This window comes from Coregonus clupeaformis, unplaced genomic scaffold (assembly GCF_020615455.1).
Source record: "Coregonus clupeaformis isolate EN_2021a unplaced genomic scaffold, ASM2061545v1 scaf2233, whole genome shotgun sequence".
Lineage (NCBI taxonomy): Eukaryota > Metazoa > Chordata > Actinopteri > Salmoniformes > Salmonidae > Coregonus > Coregonus clupeaformis.
The window spans coordinates 30,325-53,065 of NW_025535687.1; the positions used below are offsets into that span (position 1 = coordinate 30,325).

The 22,741-nt window shown below is 46.7% G+C and overlaps 1 pseudogene; it reads right to left on the reverse strand.

Annotated features, from left to right (window-relative positions):
• Positions 1-1,119: 1,119 nt before the first annotated feature.
• On the reverse strand, positions 1,120-22,599 carry LOC121566519 (annotated as a pseudogene).
• Between the last annotated feature and the right edge of the window lie 142 nt (positions 22,600-22,741).

Below are 22,741 nucleotides of genomic sequence, written 5' to 3' on the forward strand. Positions count from 1 at the left end.
TACCATTCTGAAAGACATGCCCAAGGGAAAGCAAACCCATTGGTAGTCTTCCGTCAAATTGGTTTCACCTATCCTCATGTCTTTAAGGTCATAGCAGAGCAGGTAAAGGAGATGAGGAGAAGACACTGCTAGACTATTGAGATGCACCCCAACAGATCATTTTGAAGTGTGTGGGCCACCACTTGCTCACTTAAACACACTGGAGGGAGGAGTGATATGGGTGAGGATGAGGTTCGGAGGAAGTAGTCTAGGCCTACTTACAATAAAGTAGCCAACCCTACCCCCCACAATTGCTCCCCCTCTCATGGTCTTCAACTACAACAACGAAATACCTTGTTCAATATCTCCTCCACCAGCTTGCTATTAGTGGAGCTCAACTTGTACCTTTAAGCATTTAATTAGTTTCAACAAAATGGGAAGCAAAGAACAGCAGAAATACAAACCCCCTGCCTTACCCATACAGTCTCACTCAGGCGGAGGCCCCAAGTCCCCATGAGTTTCAAAGTCAGGCCGTTCTCAGCTTAATTGTGCCCCACTTATTTTTAATTAAAGTTTCCTTTGTGTGGTTTAAATGGTGGCTGGGGAGATGACATTAAGTAAAGGGGATTTGTCCTTGTTCTGTCAGTTGTTTAATGAAGACAGACAGTTTTTCCATGTACTGATGTCACTAACTCATTGTGTGGAGTCCAGGATAGGCTTCTGCATGGTCTCCTAGCAGTAACACTAGGGTGACATATAGACCAAATAAACCAGACAGACCAACACTTCAGTATTCTGTCCCTCTGGTCAATCTGTTATTTCAAGCAACACTGAGCGCAGGGTTGGCACAGGAGGCTAGACTTACTGCTGAACTTAATTGAAGTTTTGGGTGAGATACACGCATCATTGGCACTACCGACAGACATCCCCCTCCTGGAATCAGAATTTGTCTTGCTGAGTTCTACAGCATCCTCTGTGTTAGTGCTAGCAGATCTCTGGCGCCCCCTGTCAACCAAACATGGAACAAACGCTTGGCTCTCTCTATCAACTCTCACCCTCTAGTTTAACAGTGAGAGCTGTTTATTCCACTAAAACACATTTTAAATGCCAAATGAAGGACTCTTGTCTCGCAAACCCATGCACAGTTTAAGTACAACTTTTATTAATACTGGAATCATCACAGTGCGTTTTGTTACATTAGCAGTGACTAAAGTTAACAAAATGAAAAGGATTAATATTACAAAAAGAAAAAACGTGTCATCAGCAACAGAGGCAAAACAGCCTTGGAAAAAAGGTCACAATTAATGAAAGAAGAAGAGAAGGAGAGAAAGTAGAAGAGACAACAGCACCTGTAGCGTTACGTGACTCCATTGGAGGGAGGGGGTTTTTGTACAAAAACATATGCACACATCATATCTCTTCACAATACAGTAATGAAAATAACGACTTCATAAAAACTGTGGCAAGGGTCAAGTTCATAGACGCAGTGGTTTAGCTTTCATATTGGATTGGGCTTTGGGAAGAGGAAGGGGTAGAGAGAAGATACCACAGAGAATCCACAAGTGATAAGACATTCAGTTCTGTTACCATGGCACCTGGAAATGCCAGTCACCTCCTCCCTGCCTGACTACATCTCAGGAGCTGACAGCGTTGAGTTAACGGATGGTGACATCGTTGTGGGGTGACTTTATTGGTATTTTTAAATAGACGGGGACAGGCTGTGTGTGGGTGGGAGAGTGGGCATGTAGCCACCTTGTGTAGAGGCAGAGTCCACATTTCTCCATCAGTGTCAGAGATCCTCAACATACGTCAGGGCAGACTTCGTGAGCACGAAGACACACCAACGCAACGCTTGTAGTCAATGTAAACAAACGACTCCAAGACCACGTACAGTATAACCTCCATACATGACCTACACCCACAGCTGCCCAGCTTGATTCAATCTCTGCCATGACATACGCTTGAACATAGTAATTATAAGCTAGTTAAAGGAAGAGGGGCTTGGGGTGTTTGGCTACCTTACAACGGCGTGAAGTGATTTGCAGGGTCACAGTACGGCTGTGTGTGTACTGGCCGCACACTAACACCAGCTTAGATGTGTGTGTACTGGCCGCACACTAACACCAGCCTAGACTTTAAAGACGGTGTATGTTGGCCAGAATGACTATAGTCCAAAGGTTTTCCTGACAGTCATGAACTTTATAATGTTCTTACAGTAATAAGGCTAATTAACCAAGCTCTTAACCAGGACTAAGAGGGGGAGGAAGGAAAGGTTGACCTGTGTTAGGGAAAGGCATCATGGAGACCACTGAGACCCAAAGACTCCTGTTACATATCCAGTATCACACATTATGAATGAGTTCCATTGTTATTTCCATATAGCTTAGCGGGGGAAAAGTATTAAATCACACACAGTGAAACTCACAAGGCAATGAAAGCACATTTTCTCTATTGAAATTGTGAAAGAGATCTGCATAAGTGTATTCAAAAAAGTATTTAAATAAGTGTAATTTGCGACCGAGGCTGTATTGCAGAGACAAAGAAGGGAAAATAAATCTCTATACAGCACTGTGCAACCTCTCTCAACATGAAGAGAAAATTATATTATGCTTAAACACTCCCATCAACCCATTTGCTCCATTCCCCTCACGACAGCAATAATACTATCGACACACCACCCGTGGCTAGCGCAGCAGGACAAACAGACAAACAACTCACCCGATTTGAGAGAGAGATAAGTCACATGGGCACTTATCGCAAATTAACACTCACTCAAGAGTGAAGTTAAGGCTTAATTCAAATTATTTCATTAGCTATAATCCAGCCAGCAAGAGACATCATATCATGTTCTCATGGAAGTGTTGTTCTTCTAATGTGAAACTAGCATTTTATTGTGATGACACAGTTATTCCCTGTCCTTGCATTAGCCTCAGTGTGAAAGTGTTTCAGTCAAAGTCCTGTTGGGGGTTTGGGTTTGGCTCTGGCTTAAGAGCTGATGCTGAGGCAGGCTATGGAGTGAGCTGCTAGTAGGAGTTGGGGTTGTGGTGGATGGGTGGATAAGAGGTTGAAAAGCAACAAGCTAATTTATTGAGAGTAGAAGTGGGGGTAGACCGCTGGGCAAAAACGGGTTAAATCAACATTGTTTCCACGTCATTTCAACCCAAAAGATCTATGTGGTGACGTTGAATCAACTTGGAAAACTATTTAGATTTGCAAAAAGTCATCAATGTAAGGGCTGTCTTTTTTCACCCAACTTTTAACCTAAATCCAATGACATTGCAATTATACTTTTTTTCATGTTGAATTCTTGTTAGATGACAACTCAACCAAACGTTGAACTGACGTCTGTACCCAGTGGAAGGATGGCGAGAAGAGCAAGTGATAGTGAGGAAAGAGGGAAAGAGAGTCTAGGAGCCAGAGACAGCCCAGCTGTGGGAATGTGAGGGAGTGAGGTGACTGCTAGTCATCCAACATGGGGTCTTGGAGCGTCAACTCAACCCAGACAGAGAGACACAACTGAGACTGACACCTCTGTAGTTCCCCTGTAGGGGTCCTTTTCAGTCTCAGCCTAACACACACTAGCAAACAGCCTAGTCTCACTCATTCTGTCTGTCTCTGTGCCACATCCTGTCTTTCTCTCACTCTAGTGCTTTGCTGGAAGTGACAGTTACAGAGTTGGGTTCTTGGGAACGGTAAGGAGCATCACACACAATCAGAATGAAACAGTGTAATTCAAGCATGACAAGAAATTGGAACAGAATAATTGCCAGAGTTAAATCTGCACATTTAAAAAGACGTAAACATGTTTACCTTTTTGTTAGATAAGAAGTTGTATTGTTAATGTGGCTAATAGACACACTGCCATATTGCTGTCATACACTGTACACTTGACATTTGCCTTTTTTTCTTCAGTAATGCGAAATAACGTGAGTTAAACTCCTTTTAAAAAATTCAAGCGATTTGACTTGTACGATTAGTGCTCACCTTCTTATACAGTATATGTATGTATATATGTATATATAAATATACATCTTTATGACCTGTGCTAGGCAGAAATTCTCTGGATGAGCATGCTCTGGTCCAGAATGCACTGTGGCAGGTGAGGTCACTTCCAACCTGGGCCACTCCCACCACACTGCTGGTCCTTCCCCTTCCTCCCCCGCCCCACCCCATCCTGCCCAGTCACACCCTCTTACAGAGCCCCTTGCTGAAGAACTATTTCAGAGTTCATGAGAAAAGTGCACTCCAGCAGAGGAGGGATATCCTACAATAGCAGGCGTTTCTCTTATCTTCTCAAAGCAGATCCTCGCTTTAAAACAGCCACAGGCATGTCTAAAACAGTGCTCTATTTAGGCAAAATAAATAATAAGCATTGAGATACATTTTGTAATGGTCATTGTAGTCAAAGTGAGGACATCAACAGTCACTGCTAGGGAGCATGGGGAGATATCCATGAAGTTCATCACTACCCTACATACAGTACAACGGTCAGATTAATGCTCTCTCTGCCTGCTCAGATCCTATGTCACTGTGGTACACTGTTCACTGGAAATTCATATATTTTTTTAATTGACAAAAGTAAGACTACAGCATAACATTATTGCAAAAAATATGGCAACATAATTTTCTGACAGGTTATTCTATTTTCATACAGATTCTAGTCTTGACTTCCTGCTGTGCATCTGACTCTTAACTCAGGCTTACAGTATGAACAGGCAGTGAAATGCTCATTCCATCTCTCTCTGCTGCAGCAACTCTCTTCCAGCTAACTCTGTAAACATAAATACCCCACTTCTTCTTCCCAATCTGGCAACCCCTTACATTATCCTCACTGTTTCTCCCTGGCTATAGTCACTCTTTCATTCTAATGTCCTTAGCAAAGCCAGCTCCCCGCATAAGGCTGCACATGGGTCAAACAAGCAATGGATCTCATGTTTGAGACTCACAATGACTAGTACAGCAGCTTACCATCCCCCTCTTTGCATAAATGTTATGTTTTAAATAAATCCGTTTTTGGAATTCAACCTCTTCAGCACGGACCCATTGTACATAACCATGCCCCCAATCCCGTATCCTTCCATTCCCATTTCCCACCTTTCTTTATCACTTCCTTATTCGCTCTTCTTCTCTCACCAATTGACCTGCTTCACTCACTGGTCTGTGGCACACAGCAGCACACCACATGACAACCAAATGTCTCACTCCCCCAGCACCCTCGTCTCATCACATAGCATGACCACACTGACTCCTAGTGGTCACACTAGAAATTAACCTTCAAAGTGCTTCAGTTTTCTATGATTTTTCTGTATTTTAACACATCAGACAAGGACTTGAGAAAAATCTAGGGCCAAAGTTAGACAGCCACTGTCATATATACTTGAGCATGCCTGATGATTGCCTGCAAGTAAAAAAATAAGACAACCTAGACCTAAGATAACAGCTTCTATTTCTCCTCCACTCCGCAAACAGAAAATAAAACACATTTATTGCTCCATTTCTTATTAACATGTTCTCTCTGGATTTAGAAAATATATAAGCCTGGCTTAATTTTGTAGTTTCTCATACAGTGGTAACAGGAAATCAAATGTCACAATAAAAACAGTCCACTGAGCACAGACGTCAATTCAATGTCTATTCCACGTTGGTCCAACGTAATTTAATTAAAATGACTTGGAAACAACATTGAATTAACCAGTGTGTGCCCAGTGGGAGGGTAACAACAAACGACACAGAGGAGAGAAGCCCCACCCTCAAATACAACCAGCTGACCTGCAGCAGAACTCTGCCCACCTCTTACACACACACACACACACTCTGTTAGCCATGGTTTAAAGCTAACATTGCGTTGTCAAAGCCTTGTGGCCTGAGCCAAAGGGAGAGGGAGAGATGGAGTCCCCAATGTCCTCACTTTTCGTCTGTCTCTCTGCCACCTGCTGCCCTTTGCTTTACTCTAGAATGGGGGGTAAGAGGTTGGGTGAGGAGTGGGGGGTTGTGGGAGGAGGTGGAGAGGGTGGCTGGAAGTCCAGGTCCCTATAAACAGTCTCTCTCTCTCTCAGCAGTCAGTCCAGTCCAGACAGTCTCTATATACAGTCTGAGGATCCCGTGGTGATAGTGGGTGTTAATAAAACAAACATGCGTCCAGACACGCTAGAGTTATAGTGGCCAGAGCCTGTCATTATTATTCATTATTTACCTTTTAATTATCAGCATTATTATTGTTATTTATCATTTACTTCTAATTAAACTTCTTTTTTTTGTAATCATCTGTTGTCATATTTACTTATTTACTACAGAGTCAGTACTGTATGTAGTGGTTGGGGCACCTCAGTGGGTGCAGGCTACGCTCCCTCCGTTCCGCTGTGGGCCATCACAAAATCCTGGGCGCTGACCTATCGTTGGAGACGGTCTTGCGGAGGCGCACGCCCCTGCGGATGGACACCAGCACGTCGGTTCCTGACCCGGGGGCCTGGGGGTCATGCTGGGGGGCCGGGCCAGGCGGGGGGTTCATCAGGGAGGTTGGGGAAGGGGAACTGTCCCTCCCCAAGGGCATGGGCACTGGCAACCAGCTCTCCTATCTTCTCCACCAGGCTGTGGCGGTTAGCGGCTATCATCTGGTCCTCCTCAGAGCCATGCTGGGCAGCCTGCTGGACATACACACTCATCTCCATCGCTCCCCCAGACCCCCACGCTGTGTTCGGCAGGCTCAGACGCTTGGGAGAGGCCTTTACAAACTCCAGCGCGTTGGGGGAGGAGTCATCCGCCACGTAGAACACACACTCCTCACTGCCCACGCGTACCGGAGGCCCGGGGTACCCCCCAGGAGCATCAGGCACCGTGGGTGTCTTCACTGGCACTATGGGCGGGCGGATGGGGATGGGGCCCTGCGTTGGACAGGGTGCGCCTCACACCTGGCTTGGTGGATGGGGTTCGGCGGATGGTAGCAGTCCCAGGGGTCCCAATGCCCCCTCCCCCTCCAGGCACTCCGCCTTGGGCCCCACTGGGCAGACCTGCAGTGCTGGCCGGCCTCTTGGTCTGGATCATACGGCGGTAGTTCTGGGCGATGTTGCTGTGGCGGGGGATGGTGGACGACTTGTCAAAGTCAGTTGATGCCTCACCTTCAGCATCTCCATTCACAGAGTAGCAGTCATAATCCGACACTGGGGGAGAGAGAAAGATAGAGGGGTGTGGTGTGTTATTCAGTGTTGTATCTAGGTGGAGTGCTACCAAGTAAGGGGATGGGGGCGTGTATACTCTTAAGTTGTGAGTGTGTCTATTAGGAGGTTGAGTACTGCATGTATGCTGTGTTGTCATGTGTTGCTGCCATAAATAAATAAATAAAATAAATGTATTATTCTGTTGGGGCTGGTTCTATAGTACATGTATGTTACCTTGAAAGAGGACAGTGAGTGTATCTCTCTGTTGGTTAATGTATGTGAGGTTTTACTCTATGAGAGAAGGAGTTACCCTGAGAGGGGATAGTGTCCTCGGAGCAGGAGGGGGTGGTGGTCTGGGTGCTGTAGCCACTAGAGTACTGCAGGGAGTCCCTGTTGCTCTTCTGCTGCTCCATGCTGAGACCACGGGTCAGGACCATTGCCAGGTCACTGGCTGCTGGAGACACCTCTTCACCGTGCTGGGAGGAAGCAACAACACACACTTAACACACTCTCTACACTGTAGAGAAATATGATTAGGATGATAACTAAGTCCAAGGTTTTCAGAACCGTATCGCAATCAATAGCCTTAGCAAACACTATCATACGGTAGGAGCACAGGACCACTACCAAGCACAATGGACAGACTATAACTACCGAAGTCCAATCCGGTTTAAAAATCCAACAGTTGTGTGATAGCAGCATGTGTCTTGTATTCACACCATTGTGAGGTAAATCTGCATATTCTCTGTTACCTTGGCAGCGATGGTGGCTGGGGTCATCCGGGGCCTCTGGACATCATCTGGGTGAGCACCAGCATATCCCTGGGAGCCTGGGGATGCCTCGCTCTCCCTCAGCCTATCCAGGGGCTCCTTCCTCCGCTGAAGCGTGGCAGCCAATGGCTGCTCATAAGAACCTACCTTGGACCAATCCTGAAGAGGTGGGTGTGGTTAATAAGAAGCAGGGAAAAGCAACAGAGCGAACTCTCCAATGAGAGAGACCCGTCCACTATCCAGCAGTTTGACGCCCTTCATCTGGGTTCAGTGTGGGGGTACTGTGGGGGGGGATTCCTCATCGTGTGTGTGTGTGTTTGGTATTGGGCCAAATTGATGAGTGGGTTTATTGGTTTGAAGCCTTTTGAGTTTGTTAGGCTTCGAAAGATGAAATGGATGCCATCCATGGCCTGCTCAGTTTAGCAAATCACCATACAGGAGATTTGAAACCAGGGGTGAGACTGATGGCCAACGACAACAGAAAAGGCACACAGGTTAGGGAGCAAAGTAATGAAGTCATGAGTGAGTTAAGCAGATGGTGAAATTAAAAGAAAAACCTGGTGAATAAGCATTAACTCAAGAAGCACAAATTATACCACAAACCAAAAAAGAAAAAACTAACCAAAAACTGCAAAGAAAAGTGTGCAGATGAAAACAAACCTTCCAGCAAGGAACCTTTGATGTGGGAGAGGTAGTGTTGGATCCAGGGGAGCAGTTATAGGGTGGGGACGCAGGAAGTATGACAGAGAGAGGTCTGATGGAGCCAGTGTGAGAGAGAGCAGGGCGGAAGGTAGCGAAGGACGAGCCAAACTGCGGAACGGAGAGACAAGATCGTGATCGTCAGAGCGTCCATCAACACCAAAGGCTTATGGGAGGAGCCTTTGTGATGTGACCTCTGGGTCACAGAGACATTCTGTACATACACACACACGCACACAGGTGCATGCACGCAAGTACGTGCATGTGCACTCCCAAACACACACATACACAAACTGTACGAGTAGCAGAAGAAAGGTCTGCAAAGTCAAGAGATCAGCGGTGATAGAGCAGATGACCACAAGTTCACCTGGGCTGATGAAGAACACATACTTAGGGAGACCATCCTGCTGGTCAGTTTTACCAGCTTCTCTCATTTTTTTTTTTTTTTATTTCACCTTTATTTAACCAGGTAAACCAGTTGAGAACAAGTTCTCATTTACAACTGCGACCTGGCCAAGATAAAGCATAGCAGTGCGATAAAAACAACAACACAGAGTTACATATGGGGTAAAACAAAACAAAAATCAAAAAAATACAACAGAAATACAATTAATATACAGTGTGCAAATTTAGCAAGTTATGGAGGTAAGGCAATAAAATAGGCTATAGTGCAAAATAATTACAATTTAGTATTAACACTGGAATGATGTGCAAGAGATGATGTGCAAATAGAGATACTGGGGTACAGATGAGCAAAATAAATAACAATATAGGGATGAGGTAGTTGGGCGGGCTAATTTCAGATGGGCTGTGTACAGGTGCAGTGATCGGTAAGGTGCTCTGACAACTGATGCCTAAAGTTAGTGAGGGAGATAAGCGTCTCCAGCTTCAGAGATTTTTGCAGTTTGTTCCAGTCATTGGCAGCAGAGAACTGGAAGGAATTGCGGCCAAAGGAGGTGTTGGCTTTGGGGATGACCAGTGAGATATACCCGCTGGAGCGCAGACTACGGGTGGGTGTTGCTATGGTGACCAATGAGCTAAGATAAGGCGGGATTTGCCTAGCAGTGATTTATAGATGGCCTGGAGCCAGTGGGTTTGGCGACGAATATGTAGTGAGGACCAGCCAACAAGAGCGTACAGGTCACAGTGGTGGGTATTATATGGGGCTTTGGAGACAAAACGGATGGCACTGTGATAGACAACATCCAATTTGCTGAGTAGAGTGTTGGAGGCTATTTTGTAAATGACATCGCCGAAGTCAAGGATCGGTAGGATAGTCAGTTTTACAAGGGCATGTTTGGCAGCATGAGTGAAGGAGGCTTTGTTGCGAAATAGGAAACCGATTCTAGATTTAACTTTGGATTGGAGATTCTTAATGTGAGTCTGGAAGGAGAGTTTACAGTCTAACCAGACACCTAGATATTTGTAGTTGTCCACTACAAATATCATAAACATATACAGTACAACATTACAGTATGCAATACACAGACAACTAAAATGAGCATGGCTATAGTGTATTCACATTATTTTCCGAAGTCAGTTAATCGTGTGACTGACTGACAGAAATGTGAGATTGATATTCTGATCATGTATTCCAATATGTTTGCACACATTAGGACAGGAGGGTGAGGTAGGTAGCTGTTGTACTTACCGTTGTGGGAGAGCTGCACTCACTGACTGACTGGCAGGTCTCGGATGCCTCTGAGGATGCAGAACTTGATGACTTCTGCAGAAGGAAATAGAGGTCAAGAAAGAGACAGAATGAACGCAAAACCAAGTCAGAAGAGTAGAGGAATTTAAACCAAGGAGAGGGCTGAGCTACGTTTCAGCACTGCAGCGACATCTGTGATGGCAGTCATACCTGGCTGGTGATGTCAGAGGGCATGGGCGAGGGAGGCTTGGAGTAGACATTGGCGTCCTGCGATATGAAGCCTGAGTCATGGGAGGAGACGCTGCTGAGACGGTGAGCGTTCCCCGGTGGCGGCTGGGCCAGGCTGCGGTAGCGATAGGACGAACTGGGTGAGTGAGTCTGAGAGCCTCCGGAGGAGCGAGAGGCGCTACTGTGGGCGCTGTTCACACTGCTGCAGGGGGGTGGGGCCAGAGTGAGAGGGTGGTGAGGGGGCAGGGGAAAGGGTCAGGCAGGGTGAAGGGAAGTGTTTAAGGGAGGGGGATATCATATAAACCACATTTATGAAGCAAGAGGTGGAGAAGGTAGGAGATTGAATGAGGATGTGTAGTGATGGATATGGGGAGAGAGTGATGAAGTGAGATGAAACGTGGAAAAGGAGGGAGATTGATGGTAGCGAGTTACAGTGAAGTATGGGCCAGAGGAGCAGAGCAAGCAATGGGTAGAGTTCATATGAGAGAGACGAGTAGTTTATATGATGGGTAGAGTTCATATAAGAGAGACAGGTAGTTTATATGATGGATAGAGTTCATATAAGAGAGACAGGTAGTTTATATGATGGGTAGAGTTCATATAAGAGAGACAGATAGTTTATATGATGGGTAGAGTTCATATAAGAGAGACAGGTAGTTTATATGATGGGTAGAGTTCATATAAGAGAGACAGGTAGTTTATATGATGGGTAGAGTTCATATAAGAGAGACAGGTAGTTTATATGATGGGTAGAGTTCATATAAGAGAGACAGGTAGTTTATATGATGGGTAGAGTTCATATAAGAGAGACAGGTAGTTTATATGATGGGTAGAGTTCATATAAGAGAGACAGGTAGTTTATATGATGGGTAGAGTTCATATAAGAGAGACAGGTAGTTTATATGATGGGTAGAGTTCATATAAGAGAGACAGGTAGTTTATATGATGGGTAGAGTTCATATAAGAGAGACAGGTAGTTTATATGATGGGTAGAGTTCATATAAGAGAGACAGGTAGTTTATATGATGGGTAGAGTTCATATAAGAGAGACAGGTAGTTTATATGATGGGTAGAGTTCATATAAGAGAGACAGGTAGTTTATATGATGGGTAGAGTTCATATAAGAGAGACAGGTAGTTTATATGATGGGTAGAGTTCATATAAGAGAGACAGGTAGTTTATATGATGGGTAGAGTTCATATAAGAGAGACAGGTAGTTTATATGATGGGTAGAGTTCATATAAGAGAGACAGGTCGTTTATATGATGGGTAGAGTTCATATAAGAGAGACAGGTAGTTTATATGATGGGTAGAGTTCATTTAAGAGAGACAGGTAGTTTATATGATGGGTAGAGTTCATATAAGAGAGACAGGTGGTTTATATGATGGGTAGAGGTTAAGATGAGGACATTTCCAAGTTGGAGTTGGAAGTAGAGAGCAGCAGCAGTGAAAGAGGGGAACCCAACCAGAATAGGGGGGAAGGAGGCACAGAGAGTGGAGAAGCCAAACACACAGGAAGAGAAAGAGGCCGTGCAAATACAGAGGAATAGGAAGTGATCAAACCACAGGAAATAGAGAAGAGGCCAAACACATAGAACACCAAGGGTAAGTATGAATGCAGAGTGGAGAGGTTGGGAGACACACACACATAGAGGGATGGTGATAGCCATGTTAAGGATGGAGGGGGGTCAGAGGTAGAGGGTTGGGAAGGGAGAGGAGGAGGGAACATGGAAGAGACAAGATGAGAGAGTGTGAGAACATGTGAGAACCAAGCATGGGTAGATTAGACACACAGGGCACATGGCAGGGTAGTTGGCATGCCCGAAGACATGGCCTCCCAGACAGTGACACAAGCGACACACACACAAACACACAGATACACACACACACACACACACAGACAAGTAGACCATGCCACCACATCAGAGCACTGTTGTGACAAGCCTGAGAGATACTTCTTCAGAATAGAGGACACCACTTCAGACCTAACAAGTGTCCTACTTCATCACACATGTCAATAAGTTTGTTTGACTCAGTGCTCAGTTTGAGTTTTTTTGAAAAACACTCCATAACATTGTAATATAAATGTTATGTGCTATTTGTTATCATCAAACAAGTCTGTTTTAAGTTGAAATAAAGTTGTAATTTTCACCACTAAGAGAAAAAAGACAGGGGAAAACATTTAGTGCTCTGAGTGTTGCATGCCACATGGCGCCATCTGTGATTAAACTCTGTGAGGACAGAGGACACAGGACGACACAACAGACATATGGACCAGCAGACAGATGCTCAGACAGACGCTCATACAGACATGCGCAGACATGCAAGGGTGCCTCTTTTACTAAGATACAACACTTATCTGAACAGCACCTCTCACTGACACACTTTCACTGTCACTTTTATTGTCAGAAATACTGTATGTGTACACTCACATAGCCTACAACATACAGTTGAAGTCGGAAGTTTACATACACCTTAGCCAAATACATTTAATCTCAGTTTTTCACAATTCCTGACATTTAATCCTAGTAAAAATTCAGTGTCTTAGGTCAGTTAGGATCACCACTTTATTTTAAGATGTGAAATGTCAGAATAATAGTAGAGAGAATTATTTATTTAAGCTTTTATTTCTTTCATCACATTCCCAGTGGGTCAGAAGTTTACATACACTCAATTAGTATTTGGTAGCATTGCCTTTAAATTGTTTAACTTGGGTCAAACGTTTCGGGTAGCCTTCCACAAGCTTCCCACAATAAGTTGGGTGAATTTTGGCCCATTCCTCCTGACAGAGCTGGTGTAACTGAGTCAGGTTTGTAGGCCTCCTTGCTCGCACATGCTTTTTCAGTTCTGCCCACAATTTTTCTATAGGATTGAGGTCAGGGTTTTGTGATGGCCACTCCAATACCTTGACTTTGTTGTCCTTAAGCCATTTTGCCACAACTTTGGAAGTATGCTTGGGGTCATTGTCCATTTGGAAGACCCATTTGCGACCAAGCTTTAACTTCCTGACTGATGTCTTGAGATGTTGCTTCAATATATCCACATAATTTTCCTTCCTCATGATGCCATCTATTTTGTGAAGTGCACCAGTCCCTCCTGCAGCAAAGCACCCCCACAGCATGATGCTGCCACCCCCGTTCTTCACGGTTGGGATGTTGTTCTTCGGCTTGCAAGACCCCCCTTTTTCCTCCAAACATAACGAAGGTCATTATGGCCAAACAGTTCTATTTTTGTTTCATCAGACCAGAGGACTTTTCTCCAAAAAGCACGATCTTTGTCCCCATGTGCAGTTGCAAACCGTAGTCTGGCTTTTTTATGGCGGTTTTGGAGCAGTGGCTTCTTCCTTGCTGAGCGGCCTTTCAGGTTATGTTGATATAGGACTCATTTTACTGTAGATACTTTTGTACCTGTTTCCTCCAGCATCTTCACAAGGTCCTTTGCTGTTGTTCTGGGATTGATTTGCACTTTTCGTACCAAAGTACGTTCATCTCTAGGAGACAGAACGCGTCTCCTTCCTGAGCGGTATGACAGCTGCGTGGTCCCATGGTGTTTATACTTGCGTACTATTGTTTGTACAGATGAACGCGGTAGCTACAGGCGTTTAGAAATTGCTCCCAAGGATGAACCAGTCTTGTGGAGGTCTACAATATTTTTTCTGAGGTCTTGGCTGATTTCTTTTGATTTTCCCATGATGTCAAGCAAAGAGGCACTGAGTTTGAAGGTAGGCCTTGAAATACATCCACAGGTACACTTCCAATTGACTCAAATTATGTCAATTAGCCTATCAGAAGCTTCTAAATCCATGACATCATTTTCTGGAATTTTCCAAGCTGTTTAAAGGCACAGTCAACTTAGTGTATGTAAACTTCTGACCCACTGGAATTGTGATACAGTGAATTATAAGTGTCATGCACAAAGTAGATGTCCTAACCGACTTGCCAAAACTATAGTTTGTTAACAAGAAATGTGTGTAGTGGTTGAAAAACGAGTTTTAATGACTCCAACCTAAGTGTATGTAAACTTCCGACTTCAACTGTATCATCCACACACCTAGGCTCAAAACAAAGAATCCCCCTTTATTGATCAAATCAAATGAATCCATGTCAATACAAATGTCTGTATTTCTAGTCCATGTGTCCTGTCTCCCTCTGGTTCGTACCTGCACATGCTGCTCTTCCTGGAGCCAGAGCTGCTGGGGGAGGAGGGAGGGGTCTGGTAGGACCAGCTGTAGTCTGAACCCTTCAGGTCTTTAATCACCTGGGAGAGAGAGAGGACAAACCAGTTGGCGCCATATAAGTGTTGTACACCTGAAAGGGGGAAATATGAGAAGGATTCACATGGACACGTAGCATCAGCTTTAGTTGTAATAAATGAGCTGGTAAGCTGCGTGCTCCCCCTATAGGAATTCATAGGCATTACTAACCAAACTCTGTACAAACAGACATCAATAGAGCACAGAGATCATATTATCACATTCAGATAAATGAATAGCATATTGCTTGCTGGTACACATTATGATGCTATTATTGTTATGGCACATTTTACTCTATCATACAAGCACTGTTTCATCTAGCATCTAATGACCTCTGTCTAGACGGTGGGATTGAGAGATGGTGTCACACCCTGGCTCTGGGACTCTATTTGTTGAGCCAGGGTGTGTTTATTCTATGTGTTATATTTCTATGTTGGGGGTTCTAGTTTGTCATTTTCTATGTTGGCCTGAGTGACTCCCAATCAGAGGCAACGAGTGTCAGCTGTTTGCTGGTTGTCTCTGATTGGGAGCCATATTTAAACTGTCGGTTTTCCTTTGTGTTTTGTGGGTTCTTGTTTCGAGTTGGTTGTGTTTTACCGTGTACTGTCACGTTACCGTCTTTTGTTGTTTTGATCACGTTTTCGCTAATAAATGAGTATGTTTGCCTGCAACGCTGCGCCTTGGTCTACTCCTTACCCTGACGATCGTGACAGAAGAACCCACCTTAAAAGGACCAAGCAGCGTGTCCAGGAGCAGGCAGACTGGACATGGGAGGAAGCGCCAGGTAAAGAGATGGAGAGGTTGGCGATGGCCCAGGTGGGCAAATCGTGGTCCTGGGAGGACATGCTCGGGGGCAAGGGACCTTGGGGTAGGATTAAGGCCCTGGCGAGAGAGGAGCAGCGGCGTCAGCAGTGTCATCGTCGGAAGGACGAGAGGCAACCCCAAAAAAATGTTTTAGGGGGGCACACGGCATGGCGGCTGGGCAGCAGGAGGCTGCCACAGGGCGATTTGGAGAGGAGGCCACCGGGTTTGGGGGCCAGAAGGCAGGTTGGCGGAGCCTGGATGGAGAGCGGAACCAACTTCCCGTGCTCAGGCATGGCAGCATGGGACGGGGCAGGTTCCGCGGTATGCGGAGCGGCGTACTGTGCCACGAGTGGTCCGGCATAGTCCTGTACGTCCTGTGCGAGCACCCCGCACGGGTCGTGCGAAGGTGGGTATGCAGCCAGGACGGAGTGTGCCGGCTCAACGCTCGTGGTCTCCAATGCCTCTCCGCGGTCCCGGATATCCTGCTCCAGTGTCACGTGATGTTATGCCAGTACGGGTACACAGCCCTGTACGTCCTGTGCGGATGCCACACACAGAGAGTGTGAGGGTAGGCATTCAGCCAGGACGGGTGGTGGCCCCTCTTCACTCCAGGTCTCCTATCCGTCTCCACAGCCCGGTTCGGCCTGTCCCTGCTCCACGCACCAAGCCTACGGTGTGCGTCGCCAGCCCGGCCTGTCCCTGCTCCACGCACCAAGCCTACGGTGTGCGTCGCCAGCCCAGCCCGGCCTGTCCCTGCTCCACGCACAAAGCCTACGGGGTGCGTCGCCAGCCCAGCCCGGCCTGTTCCTGCTCCACGCACCAAGCCTACGGGGTGCGTCGCCAGCCCAGCCCGGCCTGTTCCTGCTCCACGCACCAAACCTACGGTGTGCGTCGCCAGCCCGGCCCGGCCTGTTCCTGCCACTCGCACCAAACCTACGGTGCGCGTCGCCAGCCCAGCCCGGCCTGTTCCTGCCACTCGCACCAAGCCAGGGGTGTGAGTCGCCAGCCCGGCCCGGCCTGTTCCTGCCACTCGTACCAAGCCAGGGGTGCGAGTCGTCAGCCTGGTCCAGCACGTTCCTGCTACTCGCACCAAGCCAGGGGTGCGAGTCGTCAGCCTGGTCCAGCCCGTTCCTGCTACTCGCACCAAGCCAGGGGAGCGAGTCGTCAGTCCGGTGAGGCTCGTTCCGGCTCCACGCACCAAGCCAGGGGTGCGAGTCGTCAGTCCGGTGAGGCCCGTTCCGGCTCCACGCACCAAGCCAGGGGTGCGAGTCGTCAGTTCGGTGAGGCCCGTTCCGGCTCCACGCACAAAGCCAGGGGTGCGAGTCGTCAGCCCGGTCCGGCCAGTTGCTACTCCACGCACCAAGCCAGGGGTGCGCATCGTCAGCCCGGTCCGGTCCATTCCTGCTCCACGCACCAAGCCAGGGGTGTGTATCGTCAGCCCGGTTCGGCCAGGTGCTACTCCACGCACCAAGCCAGGGGTGCGCATCGTCAGCCCGGTCCGGTCCGTTCCTGCTCCATTTACCAAGCCAGGGGTGCGTGTCGTCAGTCCGGCTCCGGCCAGCAGGGCTAGACCGGACCAGGGGCGCTATGGGGGGTTGATTGGAGGGTGGTGGGCAAGGCCGGAGCCAGAACCGCCGCCGAGGAGGTATGCCCACCCAGCCCTCCCCTGTTTAGCTCTTATTGAGGCGCGGTCGCAGTCCGCGCCTTTAGGGGGGGTACTGTCACACCCTGGCTCTGGGACTCTATTTGTTGAGCCAGGGTGTGTTTATTCTATGTGTTATATTTCTATGTTGGGGGTTCTAGTTTGTAATTTTCTATGTTGGCCTGAGTGACTCCCAATCAGAGGCAACGAGTGTCAGCTGTTTGCTGGTTGTCTCTGATTGGGAGCCATATTTAAACTGTCGGTTTTCCTTTGTGTTTTGTGGGTTCTTGTTTCGAGTTGGTTGTGTTTTACCGTGTACTGTCACGTTACCGTCTTTTGTTGTTTTGATCACGTTTTCGCTAATAAATGAGTATGTTTGCCTGCAACGCTGCGCCTTGGTCTACTCCTTACCCTGACGATCGTGACAGATGGTGCATTATACTAAAATACTAGACCAAAAAATAATACAAATATCTTAGAAAAGAGTGTCGGTACCTGCTCGCTGGCGGGGGGCAGTTTGTGGGGATCAGTGGTCAGCACAGTGAGGTCATCAATAATGGCCTGGAGGTGAGTGATCTCTCCAAGCATGGCAATCTCGCCATTCTGATGAAAGAAATTAGACTCATTTCAGTCAGTTAGTGTTATTATATATAGCAAAAGCATTGGCTTTATGTGAATGACTGCCACTGTTTTGACTCAACACCAGAGTGCAATGTCAACATATTTTAGCTGGTGGCTAATTGACTTTGTCGCCCAAGTTAGGTTTCCCCTCCTCCTGTTTCATCTTCAGTCTGGCCCAATCGCAAATCGTCCCCTAAACCCTTCACCCTGTGCACTTGTGGAGATTTGATAGGATTTGATTGGTATGAGCAACCTGGTAATAGCTCCACCTCGCCCTCTGATAGGCTAGATGGAAGTTTTACCATATTGCTTATACCAATCAAATCCTCTCAGATCTCCACAAGTGCATAAAGCGTAGGGTTTAAGGGATGATTTGGGATTGGCCCCATGTCTCACCCATACAGCCCCTGCCTCCCCTCCTCCAGTCTTACCACTACAGGCTGCAGGAAGCCGATGAAGGTGCAGAAGCGTCCCCTCTCCTCCACCAGAGCTCTGCGCACCGCCTGCTTCTCTGTCTCCTCCATCAGCAGGTACATGTCATTTACATCATGCATGGCACTATCCAGCTGGGGCTGCAGGTCCCCTCGGCCTGGGGAGCCAGGAGGGAGAGCACAGGGGACAGGGGGACAGGGACAAGGGGCAGGGAAAGGGAAACAGAGGGCAGGGGCATAGTATACAGGGAGTGGGGGGATTGGGAATGGAGAGAGAATGGAAGGAAGAGGACAGGGGATGGTAGAAGGACAAAAAGAGGAGAAGAGGGTAACAGAGAGGTCACAAGGAAAAACCAAAGTGTGACACACAAGAGAGAGGAGAAGGAGAGAAAGAAAATATTAGAAATGTGTGGTGTGTCTGGGCTTGAAGGGACAAATCTCACCCCTCCCCTCCTCTCATCCCTCCCTTCTCGGTCCCCCAAGCCAATGACAGGCACCATGGACACAGGACAGAATGATCTACAAACACTACACTGGTACTGTATCTACATTAGCTAAACAGAAATGCATACAGATACTAAACAGACTGACATCTACAGAAGTTAAACCAAATAATGAAAAATGAAGGAAAAAAAGGTATGTCTTCAAAATGTCTTGTAATGTTAAGTCATGCAGCAGGGAGTTGTGTCAGAGATGGCCATGATAGAGAAGAGAGGGGGGAATCTTAGTCAACAGCAACCAGTGCTGTGAGCAGAAAGAGCTTTAGACCAACAAGTCATGCAGGAGTCACAGAGGTCACAGGACAGCATTCCAGAGGCCTCAGAAAGAAGACAGACATTTAACGGTTACAACTAGTAGGCCTAACTAGCTGAAGATGAGTGAATCACACCAAATGTATTAAAGTGATGTAAATCACTTAGCTATTTACTATCTCTCAATAGTAATTTTTTGGCAAGGGAAATCCCCTCTACACAGGATACATGTAAAGAAGAAACTGTAGCATAGCATAGCAGTGTTGTGGGACGGGAACAACATACTTACCCTGGATTTCTACAGAAGGGAAATCAACCACAGACAGAGAGAGAGAGAGAGAAAGAGAGAGGGAGAGAGGAGGGGAGAGAAAGAGAAAGAGGAAGGGACAACAAAGATGGGTTGAGAGGAGGATTTGGGGGACATAGAGGGGGTCAGAGGGTTGACAGAGGTAGAGGAGAGAGAGCAGAGATTGTTGAGCTCATCATTAGGGTTAGTACAAGGAAGCCATCACAGCTCAGTTCACGGCCAAAGTGTGCACGGTTAGAGCAAAAACACTGTTGCAACCTAATCAAAACCAACTCAACCTTGTAAAGCAACCCAAACATCAATGTTCCACTGGTTTTAAGATGAAATACACCTCAGGTAATCATTTTAGGTTCTTGCATCTGCCTGGCAACTGTCTCGAAACAGCCTTAAATAGACAACAGTCATTATTGGCTGTTGGATCAGAGTGAACTGCTTTATCACGAATGAGGGAAGGCCTGTCATTATCATCCTGACCACCAGGGGGGAGTGTTGCTCTATAACCTCAGTCTTCAACAACAGGGAGTGGAGCTATGTTCTCCGTCCCTCACTGCGGCTTCCCTCATCTCGCTCCCTTTCTGTAGTGATTTGAGGCAATGGCCCTTTTAAAGACCAAACTGTAATCTTCAACAAGCTACAAACACATGCCAGCTATGTGACTCTTGAGAAAACACATTGATGTAGTCAGAATGCCTTGGTAAAGGATCTCACCTTGAGGATTTGACCTTGACATTTTCAGCACTACTACTCCTACTGTAATATCATGCTGAAGGGGAGACACAGCTGAGACCATTACATAACAGAGAATGTCCGGGTTAACCTATAGTTATAGAAGCCAAACAAAATGCACAACCTGCTGTGATTTCAGAGCGCTGGATAGACGGAGAGGGCAGTTTAGGAGTGTTCAGCCATGCTAGCTGTCAGTCAGAGAGCGACAGGGAGAGAGAGAAGAGGAGCAACCTACCTTTCCGGGCCTTCTTCTGCAGTTTCATGGTGTCCGAGGACTTCTTCTTGATCTCATGACGAGATCTCTTGTACTCTGGAGGAGAGACAGGGGACTGAATGTCAGCCATATTGATGCAGGAGACAGAGGGGAATACGATTGGCTAGAGGTACCCTGTGTGTGTCTCACCTGTTTCAATCATGGCCATCTATTCATCCCCCTCATTCATACTTGGCATATATCACTCCTCACCTCTCCACCATGTTAGCTGATGTGTGGTGAGCGTTCTGGCACAACAATGGTTGCCATGCATCACCCAGGTGGGTGCCACACATCGGTGGTGGATGAGGTGAGTTTCCCCCTTACTATGTAAAGCGCTTTGAGTACCTCAGCTAGTAGAAAGGCGCTACATAAATCCAATCCAATATTATTATTATTATTATTAATATTCACCTTTGGCATGGTCCTTATCCAGCTGGTTGGCTGTCTTCTTCCAATCCTCAATCCTGTCCTGGAGAGGAGTGATCAAGCTCTCCATCAGGGCACTGGGAGGACAGAAGGATGGAGAGAAAGAGAGAGGTACAATGGGTGTGTTAATTCATGGTTATAATAATGATTTTCTTATCCATTTAAATGTAACAATTTGGCTTCATCTGGTTCACATCATATGGAACACGTGGACAAAATGAGTCTGTGCCATGATAAATTCTAAAAATATGTGTTCTTATGAACCATGGAAAATATAAGCTCTAAGATATACGATTTTTGGAAAAGGAAGACGGTTATATAATTTTGTGGTTCGTCCCACTTCACTATTTTTGGTATGTGGCACATTTGCACACCGGATGAGCTGGGAGTCCCATGGTGGAGTGTGGAAACTGCAGCCTCCCAGGTCGACTACTCACAGACTGACAGCACAGTGCTGATGTGGGCTTCAGCCCTGATTATAATGTGTGGCTATGTAAACGGGTGAGGAGACAGGTTTTAATGTGCCACCACGGGGTGAGGAAACTTTTGCTCCTAGAAATGCTTTGTAAGGAATGTAAATACCCCAACAAGACACCATCATCATCATCATCATCATCATGGTAATAGCCTCTGATTTGGAAAAGTCATTAGAGACTACAGACTTACTAGAAGGGATTCCTTTCTTTGAGGTTTACTGTATGGTCTAGAACAGAGCAGGCTGCTGCTGGTGGTTCCATTCATTTATCCTAAGTGTCTGAGAGAATAGTCTACAGATGTCCTATAATGAGGTGCTTGGGATTTGGGGAGAGGTGAGGGAGGGAGAGAAGAGGGAGGAGTGGAGGAGCGGAGGAGGGGAGGAGCGGAGGAGGGGGAGGGGGAGGGGGAGATGGAGGGTGTTAGTCCTCACATTCTGTTTTCTCCTCCCTCCTGTCTGCATCATACATTTTAGGGAGAGAATGTTCCAGTCTAGATAGCGTGTAGAATAACCATTCTGAGGTGATCCTGTGTCTAAATCGGGGCGGCAGGTGGCTTAGTGGGTAAGAGCGTTGTGCCAGTAACCGAAAGGTCGCTGGTTCTAATCCCCAAGCCGACTAGGTGAAAAATCTGTCGATGTGCCCTTGAGCAAGGCACTTAACCCTAATTGCTCCTGTAAGTCGCTCTGGATAAGAGCGTCTGCTAAATGACAAAAATGTAAAAAAAATGTAAAATGTAAATCACACTTACACAAGTATTCTGCCCTGCTATTTCCACATTACCACAGACCCGACCCAAACACTGGGATAGACTTACATTGAAAACCCATGACTGGTACCTCACTCAGTGGAGGATGACACGTGTCAATTCACTCTTCTAGCATGAAGAGAGTCTGGGCGGCAGGTAGCCTAGCGGTTAAGAGTGTTGGGCCAGTAACCGAAATGTTGCTGATTCGAATCCCTGAGCTGACAAGGTGAAAAATATGTTGATGAGCCCTTGAGCAAGGCACTTAACCCTAATTGCTCCTGTAAGTCGCTTTGGATAAGAGTGTCTGCTAAATGTAAATGTAGGCCTACCACCTATTCTCATTGCCATATTGTTTTAGCCTCTGAACAAAAACAAGGGCTCACAGTTTGTCCAAAACTTACCACAGACTTTTAGAAGGTCAGCCAGGGAACATGGATGGGATGACAGCTACTACTCATTACTGTTGGCTATCATCGCTAAGATACGGTTAACACAGAGCAGTGACTGACAGTTCATGGGACCAATCCCCACTAACGGAGTGATGGCAGGGACAGAGCTAGGCCTATAGGAGGATGCCTGTGTAAGAGGGCGGGACTTACTTTGTGAAATGGCGCAGTTTGGCCTCGATGCTGCGATGCCGCATACACATCCTTGTCAGCGCTGATCCAATGTCTCTGGTGGCGCCTGAAAGAGATCACAATACAGAGGAGGTTAGGAAAACGTTCAGTCAACGTAATGTATACTGCAGACCGACAAGCCAGACAGACCACCAAACAGACTGCCCACTGAGGTTTGTTTAATATTCACTCCACAGACAGCAGC